This window comes from Carassius gibelio, chromosome A10 (assembly GCF_023724105.1).
Source record: "Carassius gibelio isolate Cgi1373 ecotype wild population from Czech Republic chromosome A10, carGib1.2-hapl.c, whole genome shotgun sequence".
NCBI lineage: Eukaryota > Metazoa > Chordata > Actinopteri > Cypriniformes > Cyprinidae > Carassius > Carassius gibelio.
In genome coordinates this window covers 12,534,343-12,543,914 of record NC_068380.1, presented here as the reverse complement: position 1 = coordinate 12,543,914, position 9,572 = coordinate 12,534,343, and the positions used below count along the sequence as shown (strand labels likewise).

At 37.3% G+C, this 9,572-nt stretch overlaps 1 protein-coding gene across 4 annotated transcripts in view; it reads left to right on the top strand.

Moving 5' to 3' along the window:
* The first annotated feature begins 5,008 nt into the window (after nt 1-5,008).
* The window catches only part of LOC128021211 (microtubule-associated tumor suppressor candidate 2-like), a 50,668-nt gene continuing 46,104 nt past the window's right edge, over nt 5,009-9,572 (top strand). For all 4 annotated transcript variants that reach the window (XM_052608250.1, XM_052608248.1, XM_052608249.1 and 1 more), the window contains exon 1: nt 5,009-5,280. The gene's annotated coding sequence lies outside the window, so the exon portion shown is untranslated. The remainder of the gene's footprint in view (nt 5,281-9,572) is intronic.

Sequence of the window (9,572 nt, the reverse complement as noted above, 5' to 3'; positions counted from 1 at the left end):
TTTTTTTATATATATAAAAAACAACGTGGTCATTGATCGAAAAATAAGCGTGAATCAAAAATGTACAAATTATACTGCACAAAACTGAAACATGAATTTAAAAATTTTCCAAATAGCTAAAAAGGTTTCCTGCTAATATGTTTTTTTTTTTTTTTTTTTTTTCTGTGAGCTTTTCTCATTCGCTCTTGTTTTCACATTCTGCGCTTCCATTTCTAAAAGTTGCTTTTAGAGTTTCATGTAAATCAGAGCAGGCTTCACCATTGGGCCACTAGTTCTAGATTGACAGTTGCTCCTCTAGCCAATCATTCCAAGGGGGTGTTGACGTCACTCCAATTCGACTCGTTGCTGCTGTGGCAGGTGTGTGAAGATGGGTCAGCAGGCAAATGCCGGACAATCCACAGGTAATTGGCCATTTCGTTAGTGGGTGACAGAAACATTCCCTTTGTGTGTTGATATTTGCTGCAAGCTCCATGTAGTCTGAGTAGGCTGATATCTAGCCCTTAACACTTGACAGTCTTGTTAGTTTGGTTAAATAAGCAATACTTTATATTTTAGGCAGTAAATTGCCAGCGATAGTTTATGCACATCTTGTCAGTAAAGCCAACACCTGCGCGCTTTCACATGAAGCAGCGTTTACTACACAGAGCTGTACGTTATGCTGCTCCATGTGAAAGGGCGCAGGTTATGGAGATTTACCACTGATTACAGAACCAGCTTTACTGACAGTTAGAGTTAACAAGTTATCTACAATTGGTTACCTTTTGTTTTTCTCCACATGAGCAACTGTTCTCCATTCAACATTTTGAGTTACACCAATGCTTGGAGACTTGCATAAAGGCCTCCATACTTAAGGAGAATCCAAGTCTTTGTAAGAGTCTTTGTTCCTGGGGAGGACTGTACAGTAAGTTAAATGTTTGTAACAATTTTTTTTAAAACCAAACACCAATTTGTTGTTCTACTGACAATTTGTTCTTTTTCCAGCCAGATGCAGACTATATTCTCAACAATGTTGCTCCTGAAATGAGTGAGAGAGGAACTTCAAGGGCTTCGGTAGAGAGCAAAATCATAAACTCAGAGCTTCCTTCAAGAAATTGAATGTGGAAGTGGGCTTTGCTTTGCAGACATGGGGACTTGTGACTTGGTGACTTGGACTCGAGTCGACTCGAGTCGCTATTTTTAGGACTTGAGACTTGACTCGGACTTGGAAGTTAAAGACTCAGGACTTGACTTGACTTGAGACACGATGACTTGAATGACTTGAGTGTTAATCAGACCATGTTTTCAGTTTGAATATAAAATATATAAATTATTTTTTAAAATAAAGTTGATTACTCAGCTGGAGCGCAGGCTGAGAATAGCGTCGTGACTGGATCAGGATACTATCATCAGTCATGCCCTCTCTACCTTACACACACCACGCCCACTTAAATCAGATATCACATCACATCAACATGTCAGCCTGAGAGGTACCGAGGGTCATCGCTTTTGTCTTCAATAGTTCGCGACTAAAACGCATGGAAAACGCTAGTCGCGCCGCTTTCTCCTTCTTTCCAAAGCGCTCGGGCAGAAGTGCTCCTGGGGCGTCTGTCGTTGCTAAGCATCCATGACACGCTCTCTCTCAATGAAGACGCTGAAATTTCAGCAAAGGATAAATGGATTTGCAGCACTAAAAATTGCTCGCAGTAGCTCTGCTACTAAATTCATTTCAAAATGGTAATCCATATACAGCTATGATCAGCTGTTCCTTCATCTTAGCTGAGCTTTCAACGTTGATACGGGAAAGGATGAAGCTGATTGGTTAGTTATTGTCACATGACCTGCAGTGTGCTTGCAGCATTCTGAAAAGTTTAGATGTTTTTAACTCGATGCGGTGCGCGTCGTGAGCGCGTTGCTTCCATTATGAGCGCGCATACCGCACGCCTACATTGGAAATAACGAACTTGCGCGTGCAAAAGACGTGATGTGAACGGCCTCTAATGATCCGCTAGCAGGCCGTCAAAAAAACGCATTGAATGGGGTGGCGCTAGGGCTGGGCTAAGGGGGCATAAGCCCCGGATATTTTGTTACCTTGTCTTTCTCATAGAGCAAAACAATTAATCTGAAAAACTAATGTAGCTGCCGCGATTACCCAATCATGAGAAGTGCATATTACACACACACATATATATATATATATATATATATATATATATATACAGTACAGACCAAAAGTTTGGACACACCTTCTCATTCAAAGAGTTTTCTTTATTTTCATAACTATGAAAATTGTAGAGTCACACTGAAGGCATCAAGGGCTATTTGACCAAGAAGGAGAGTGATGGGGTGCTGCGCCAGATGACCTGGCCTCCACAGTCACCGGACCTGAACCCAATGGAGATGGTTTAGGGGTGAGCTGGACCGCAGACAGAAGGCAAAAGGGCCAACAAGTGCTAAGCATCTCTCGGGGAACTCCTTCAAGACTGTTGAAGACCATTTCAGGTGACTACCTCTTGAAGCTCATCAAGAGAATGCCAAGAGTGTGCAAAGCAGTAATCAAAACAAAAAGTGGCTACTTTGAAGAACCTACAATATGACATATTTTCGGTTGTTTCACACTTTTTTGTTATGTATATAATTCCATATATAATTCCACATGTGTTAATTCATAGTTTTGATGCCTTCAGCGTGAATCTACAATTTTCATAGTCATGAAAATAAAGAAAAGTCTTTGAATGAGAAAGTGTGTCCAAACTTTTGGTCTGTACTGTACATAACAAAAAAGTATGAAACAACTGAAAATACGTCATATTTATATTCTATACTCTGAGAGAGAGAGAGAGAGAGAGAGAGTGTGTGTGTGTGTGTGTGTGTGTGAGTGTGTGAGAGAGAGAGAGAGAGAGAGGAGAAATGTAACAGTTTAATGTTGTATGTAAACTGTGTTTGAGAGAGAGAGAGAGAGAGAGAGGTGTTCAGAGAGGAGTCTGTTGGATGTTTAGTTTTATGGACTCAATGTTGAAAATGTAAAACATTTCAAACACTGTTGGCAGAAGTGACAAATAAATAATTTTAGGAAGTTACAATTTTGTTTGATTCCATGATGTATTTTACTGAACATGAGTATTTACAATGCAGATCCAAATTATTTTACTTTACTGACAGTTACTTATATCTTGTCTTTTAACTTTATTAAGATCAGATTCTGCAGGTAAAATAACAATATTAAGGTGACTTGACTTGGACTTGACTTGACATAGCTTGTGACTTGACTTGACTTGACTTGCCCAAGAAAAAAATACTTGGGACTTACTTGAGACTTGAAGGTTAAGACTTGAGACTTACTTGAGACTTGCACATGTGTGACTTGGTCCCATCTCTGTTGCTTTGTATTGTACTTTATTATTAATGGGATGGTTTACCCAAAATTTAAATTGAATAACACTACTCACTTTCAGGCTGTCCAAAATATAACTTTCTTCATCAAAAATGGTATAATGAACTGAGATAGAAGAAAACGAGACTTTTTGAAAATGAGATTTGTACAGTCTTTTCAATGTTTCCTATTACAGTATTGCTATAAAACCTGAGTCTCTCAGTCCTTTGTTCCAGTAGCACACATGACAACCTTTAAAGACTTTAAATACATCATTGTACAAGCCATAAAATCAGGGGGAGTATTTAGCAGGGTTTAAATATCACCCACGATATAGTGCCGGATTTGAGTTAATCTCTTAAATCATATAGCTTTTAGTGTTACAGTTTAACATTTTATATCTCAACCTGTTAGAGGTCTGCAGTACTTTTAGATCTACATTAAGACACTTAAGTTCCATTTTCTTTTCTGAAATGTTTTTTTTTTTTTAAGTTAGCCTCTGTTAGAGTGCTGTTTCTGTAGTTTATATATGATTTAAGATATATAACTTGCATCTGCAGTTCAAATTGTTCAAATCAAGCTGCTCTGTTGTAGAGCTCTCATTAACTGATTTTATATCTGTTTTAAGGTACTGATGTTGCATTTCATTTATAAGTTTTTCATTTATAATGAATTATAATGAAGAACCTTGGTGTAGAGGTTTGCCACTCCAGTAGGTATTTGACAATTTTGATTACAATAATAAAAAACACTTCATTGGTTTTGTTTTATTTTTATGCCAAAGGTGTTTAATCACATTTACCACATCAGTTATATATATATACACACACACACACACACGCACACACACACACACACACACACACACACGCACACACACACACACACACACACACACACACACGTGTATATATATATAAGCCAACAAAAATAATTAAATTCTTTGTTTTATCTTTGTGTGGGAAGTACTGATCAATTTCACAATAGTTAAATGACGCCCATTAACTTTTTTTTTTTACTTTTTTTTTTTTTGAGGGACATCTGAGGGACCACTCCTCCAGTGGGTAAATGCTATTTTGCACCAATTTGTTGAGGTCCTGAATTAAAAAAAAAAAACAATAATAATAATAATTGAACAGTATAGACAAAACATATTGTATTGCACTTTTTTTTTAACAATCATACCTCTATGTCACATGAAACATTGGCTGGATTCTGTGCAAGTCCTATTTCCCACAGTTGATTGGGGGACAGATTTTGCTCTGTATGGATAGAATGGTCATTCCATGCATCAGTGAATGTATCTAGGTCTCTGTAGTGGTGACAAGAGTCTCTCTAAAAGCAGTCTTGACACTGCCTGTGAATATAAATGAAATACTGAGTACAACGATCAACATAAATTAAAGCAATCAATAAATTATCTGCACCTAAACCGATATCCTCAAAACTGGCATAATTCACAAAACAAACATCTCAACTTTCACCCACTAACAAAACATTTATGGCTTATTACTTGTGATTTTTGATTGACGCTTATATATCTTTTAAAAAGAATTATTTGTTTTTCGGTTTTGAGCGTTATTATTTTACACGTGTTTTGACATTTTAGATTTATGCTTATTATTTGTATCTGTGACTGCAATACATTTGGCTGGATTCTGATCCCATATTTGTCGCTTGGTGACAGCGTGTGGTGCAACTGTGGTCTGATTGCAGTTCGCTGCACTGGCCGGCAGGGGGCAGAGTTACCGGGTATCACACAGCACCTGCAGCATCCCTGATCAGAGAGAGAGAGAGAGGTGAGCACAAGAGAGATGCTTCACTCAAAGCATCGCGCCGAAGCGAGATCGTTCAGTCAGCGGGTCTGCTGTGGGAGAGAGAGGGCGGTGAGCGGGCTGAATGAGGGCGGACTGAACCTGAGGCTCTCTAAGGTGAGTGTTCATACACGGAATTATGGGCTTTTGTGACTTGTGGTGGAACATGTACGGCTGAGCTGATGCTATTTTGCTGTTCCAAATCATTAACTAGACGAACATTAATAAGAAAATGTGATGGCAGATTTCAGACTGACTTTTATTTTTTGCACTAACTTTTAAATATGTATTTGCATTATTGTATTTCCTATTATTTATAGACAAATTTATAAATATTTGAAATATTGTAACAATCTACTAGATTTAGATATGCTGTGATTTTCCACATTAGTTGTGATGTAGCACATCTCCTATAGATAGATAGATAGATAGATGGATAGATAGATAGAGAACATGCATGCACAGACACGTTCCTACTGTCAAGTGGCGTGATAAGAAAGTATAAACATCCCCTCAAAGCTCTAAACTCTATGTACATACATGCTTTAATATGATGAGATCAAGATGTAAACATCCCTCTAAATGGTCTAGATCTGGTATTTGAAAGCCGCTGCTGTCTATGGGATGTATCAAAGTAAGGCAGAGCCTCCGGCGCAGCTAAGAACTGACTTGCTTAGCCTGGAAATGAACTTGACTAGTGCATCCCAGCATCTGCTCCTATAGGAATAAATGTTTTTGCATAACGAAGTTTTACTTACAGAAACCCCTCAAAATAATTTGTATGTGCTTTTTTTTTTTTTTTTGGCGGATAGAACAAAAATAGGAAGTAGAGGGAGGGAATGTGTGAAGAACCCTGTCAAGGTTACAGCATCACAAACACATCTGATAAAAGCTGAAGTTTGTCTCGAGGGGTTAATAGACGTGTTGAACTGTGAAGGAGGTTTGATGTAAGGGAAATGGGTGGAGAAGGATAATGAGGTGTTTTTATGAGTTATTCCAATTGCCGATTAGGCTTTGCCCCCCAAACAGAATTGTGATCCACTTGTCAGTCAATAGAGATGGACAGGAATCCATGTGAGAGTTCTAGTTGTCTGTTGAAATGGGAAGCTGGTGATTATTGACATATTAAGCTTTGAGTCTAATCGTAAAAAGTTTGTGAGTCTGACCTGTCTGTTACCTCTGGAAAACGGCTCTGCTGGGATGTTTTTCCTGCCATCAATGTGAATCCTTCGCTCTACCTCTACAAATCCTCCGGTGGCACAGCAGAACATCTTTCCTGCCCTCTGGGTGTGGATCACAGATTTACAGTAGATCTAGCCCGCTGAGAACATCGCACTTTCCACACTTTATTACCTGTCCTAAATCCCCCTCTCCTGCAGAGAGGTCTAATAAAGTGCCCTGCTCTCTAACTCCTCGGGCCTGTCTTCATCTGGCAGCTCTCAGACGCACGGGAAGGCTCAGATCTTTCAACTGGATCAGTCTATCCTCCCCCTGCGCTACTATTTGGGTTTCTACCATGCATGGTTTTAATTTATTTAGTATAGTCAAACATGCATGATCTGAGCTGTGCTTTTGTCATGCAAAGTGAGTCAGGAAGCTGTAGTGTTGCTTTTTTGCCTGGGCTTGATTTCTAAATGTGACCTACATGAGATGATGAATGTTCTTGAGTCTGAGAGGAAGTGGTGTGTGAAGCATTAGTACTTTATAAGTGTTTGTTCTGCTATCACCAGTTGTCTAGTTCCTCTTTAACAGTCCTCTAGCAACTCATTGTTCTTCATCCTAGCATGGTAGTTATTAAATTAGATGTTTTGACATGTATCTGTTTGTTCAGGCATAGATAAAATACATTTGCCGATATTTAGCTATTTGGGAATTTGCTGATTAGTAGAAATGTTAGCTTTTCTTTCTGTGAGTTCTACAGAAAAAAAAAAACTACTCACTGCTTTGTCAATTCATAGTGCACAGTTTTTGTAAATATGTCAAAGATGTAGTTTTACTGGTGGTGTATGTGTGAATATCATAGCTGGTTTAATTTAATTGCATTAGCCTAATTCGCATTAGCCTATGTATTCATTAACACTAAAAATGTTTTGACCAAAAAACATAAAAAAATCTAGTCTAATAGAATTAATTTTTTTTGTCAGTTTGTGTTAAAACATTAGCTGACCATAGGCTCTAACACAGTGTAATTAAATAAATAAATATGCTGAATAAATAAAACATTCAGAATGAAAATGAATGGGAGTCTATGACTTTATGCACTGCTGCAAAAATAAAGCTTAATAATCTTTAAATATATATACCAAACTTTGATAATAATTGTGGGATTTTATGTAATGTCCACTGTAATGAAGTTCCAAAGTTTATGTATTTGCTGTAATAGAAAAAGGTACGCATAAATAAGATCTAAATGACCTCAATCTCTTAAGAAGTGCATGATTTTATTACTTCTATAGTTAAGTTTTTAAGTATCATTATCAGCCGTGGTTGGTTACTAATAAAGATAATTCTATTGAATGTGTAAGTGTCGCTTCAAAAGGAGTAGTAAGCCATACGGGTAGAAATCCTAAGATATTGTAAGACTTTTTCTAGTCAGATTACAAGGCCTGTAATGAAACATCAGCCAATCACAGTCTTTTTATGATGCTTAGCCTGTGCCTAAAGGTTTTTTGTGAATCAGGCCTGGCGATTAATGGTTAATAAGTCATTCTAACGTTAGTTATCTCATCAAACAACTACATACACTGCTTACCAGTCATATGGAGGAAAGCATCATTGCCCATTCCTTGCCTCAAACAGGAGGCTTTATTATTTTAATTTCATGAAAAATGTAATGGTGTTGTTTTGTATTTTATGTAACTTAAAACTCTCAGTGTGGTTTGTAAACCAATTTGATGCATTGCGTTGCCTACAGCGAAACTGGCTCGCTTGACTCTATGAAAAATGACTCCTATGGAGTGTGCTCCCAGACACCACGCTCTCATTTGCATGTGATGTGTCATTAAGGATTGGAGATGAAATGCAAAAAAAAAAAAAAAAAAAATATTGAAAAGGGAGCGATTTGAAGAGCTTGGGACCTTCTCTGTTTCTCTCTGCAGAATCTCACCATGGCCTTTCATCTTTAAAAGCCTGGCAAGAACCGATGCGGGAAGCCGCTCTGTAATCTCCAAAACTGTCCTGATAAGTGGGCAGGACTGGAGCACTTACTCTTGAGTCTTGAAATCTGAGGTTTAGAATCACTTAAACATTCGAGTACACATTACACACAAAGGGGGACTCCTAAATTCAACTGTTTTCAACATTGATAATTAAATATAGCATAGCGCATAGACAAAATGTTTATTCTCAGTTGACTTGATTATGTGCTTATGTAGCACTCAGTTCTGTTCATTTAGGAGTATTATGACTGTGTAGGTTGTTTTTGTGTTTAGACAGGTGCTTTGTGTATAATCTATAAGTCAAGAGTGCTTTGTTTGTCTGAGCCTTTTCATAGACGGATTCATGTATATTTGTCGTCTATGCAGAGTAAAGCCTGTCATTTCTCACTGAGGTTATTATTCATTGTCTGTTTGAAAGAAAATTGAGACTAGCCCATAAGTGCGGACTGAAAGCTTCCGGTATTTTCCCAGGGGCGCTTCGGTAATGGAAACCCTCGGCTCACCTCACTTCCTCTCTCCACAGTGACCTTGATAGCTCAGCTGCACGTCAAACCGTCAACCCAGCCGCTCACTATTTGCTTGTGCTACATCCATTCGACACGTTCTTCGAGCGCGGTGGGGAGAATGAACTTAGTCAGAGCTGGAAAATCTGTTTTATTATATAAAACAGCAGGTCAGTTCAGGGATGTGGAACATTTTTTTACCCCATGAGGAGCGAGATCCTCCTCGTTCACCTCGCAGTAGCATCACCCTATGGTTTCTTATGCCCTGAAGTATTTATAAGAATCCCACTCTTCCTCCCTCTCTCTCTTTCACACGATCACACCATCACGGAAGGCCTTAAATTAATAGTTATTGAAAAAAGTATTCATTTAAAATAAAAAAAGTAATTCATTATATTCTCACTGTCATGTCATTTTGAACCCATATTATACTATTTTTAGTGGGACAATTTTTTTTTTTTTTTTTTTATAATTCTTTGTAATAATATGTATATATATATATATATATATATATATATATATATATATATATATATATATATATATATATATACACAAACAAGTTTAAGGTAAGATTAAAAATAAAATATATATTTTTTTGACAATTAAGACATTTACAATGTTACAAATAGTTTTTATTTCAAATAAATGCTTCAAACATTTTATTAATCAAAGAATTAAAAAATAAATGTCACAGTTTCCAAAAAAATTGAGCAGTAAAAATAGTTTCCAACATAATAGGAAGAAC